Source organism: Alligator sinensis, unplaced genomic scaffold, assembly GCF_000455745.1.
Source record: "Alligator sinensis unplaced genomic scaffold, ASM45574v1 scaffold131_1, whole genome shotgun sequence".
Classification (NCBI taxonomy): Eukaryota; Metazoa; Chordata; order Crocodylia; family Alligatoridae; genus Alligator; species Alligator sinensis.
Window position 1 is genome coordinate 663,408 of NW_005841830.1, and position 2,275 is coordinate 665,682.

A 2,275-nucleotide genomic window follows, 5' to 3' on the forward strand; every position below is an offset into this window, starting at 1 on the left:
GGTAAAAGTGGAGAGGAACCTGGGAAATCAGATGTCCAGCAGGTTGTAGTGTGTCATAAATCCAATGCCTATATTGAGTCCATGAGTTTCTGTATCTACTACCTAGGAGGCTGATCAAGTGAAATTTATAGGGCTGGCTGTGAAAAGTGGTTTGTAAATTCCCTTTCAGGATCAGGCCTGAGAGATTGGAGATGGAGTGGTTTTTTTGTGAGAAATGTGCCCCACAGGTAGTTGGGTATTCTTATCTTCGATAGATTCTGGTGTGCAGCTTGCGGGAGTACTGGAAATTGTTCAGAGGTTTTGTGTTTTGAGCTGCAAGTGAAATTTATAGGGCTGGCTGTGAAAAGTGGTTTGTAAATTCCCTTTCAGGATCAGGCCTGAGAGATTGGAGATGGAGTGGTTTTTTTGTGAGAAATGTGCCCCACAGGTAGTTGGGTATTCTTATCTTCGATAGATTCTGGTGTGCAGCTTGCGGGAGTACTGGAAATTGTTCAGAGGTTTTGTGTTTTGAGCTGTACGAAGTTGGCTTCTGGTGATGAGGTTAAGTTAGCAAGGTTTGGTGCTTGTTTGAATTTACAAGCCACTTTTCACAGCCAGCCCTAATAACTTCACTTGCTCAGCCTCCCAGTGGAGGGAGTCCAATTGGGGAGGGGGGGTTCAGCCCCACCCCCAAAGGTTGGGGTGGGTGTATTGGAGCTCCCCAGAGGTGGGGGCACTCTAATTCACCCACCCTACCCTTCAGCACCAGCTGGGGAGCCCCAAGAACAAGCTCCCTCTAATGTCTTTCCCTTCTCCCATTCTGAAAACAGCAAGTACTGGCAGAGAGCTATGGTCATTGATATAGGACCCTGGCTGCAAGCTCCCAGCTGCAGCTAGATTCCCCTTCCCCCTGGAATCAACAGTGAACTTCTGTTTGGTCTCAGGTAACACTGTAACTCAAAACGCTTTGTTATACTTCTGTCTGCACCCTTAAACTTTATTTTTATCTGATCCTGGGCATGTCTATACATCCATTAATGCACCATAATTATGGTGCATTAAGTTTAGTACCTGTACAGGTACTAAACTTAATGTGCCGTAACCAGTGCTACTGTGCATTAGCACAGGTGAACACTTTTTTAGTGACATTAATGTGCATTAGACTAAATCTACTGAGTGTTAGCTCATTAGCAGCGGCTACCCCTGCCATGCTAATGTGCAGTAGATTTAGTCTAATGTGCTTGAAGTGTCTTGGGTAGATGTGCTCCTGTCTCACAGAGGACTCTGAAAGGTGGTTTAATTACACCAGTTTAATTATGCTTGTGCAAGAGTCTGTGTGGAAACTCATTTTGGTGTTATTAAATATCAACATATGCTAGCTATGCTAACTTGGCTTTACCAAAATATATATTTTATATATATCCTACAATTGCATGTGAAAGGAAGTGTGAGAATGAATAGGCTCACAATCTTTTAATGTTCTGTGTGAGCAGAACTAAAGAAATATACCTGTAATGTTTTGACTTGCCTGGCTACGTTTTCTGATTAATCCCTCTGCCAGGAGCCGCAGCCAAACCTACAATATTCTGTGGTTTTCACTGTGTGTAAAAGCTGCAGGAGTCTTTCAAGTTAAGAAAGCTTCTAAGCAGGAAGTTAAAAGTATGGACAGTTTAGCAAAAACCTTTCCTTTTCCCCAACCTAAATATAATGACTTTTAAATGCTGTTTGTCATGCTTTCTTTAAACTCATGACATTGTGGATGCTATAACAGAGAAACAATGGTTAGACAAGAGGCTGCTGACTGGGCTTTATGCAGACAAATCATTTAAAAAGAAGGGGGAAAATGGCTGTTTTACAAACAAGCATATTCCCTTTTTAATTTTATTATATTACTTATGCTACGGTGGCTGCAAAGAGAGAGCCAGAATTTACCAGGAATTGCAAGGCAATAATGACATTTTTTCTCCTCTTTGTTCATTTTACAATCAAACTTTTCACCTCTTCAGCACCTTCCCCTCCTGCTATGTAATAGATCTAATACAAGATGCTCTGTAACCTAAATATTTTAAGAATTAAATACATGGCTGGTTCAGCCACAGAGCTCCATAAATAAAATGTACAATTTTGGACCTTGTGTTTTCAGTTATGCCTACTGGAACATTGCTATTCCTTGACATTTTTAAATTAGTATCAGCGGACAGGATCAAGATTATTATTGGTATAAGCAAAGGCTGAATTTGACTCTGCAAATAGTTATTTTTTCCCATTAGTTCAGTTTTCCACCAATGCAACTGTA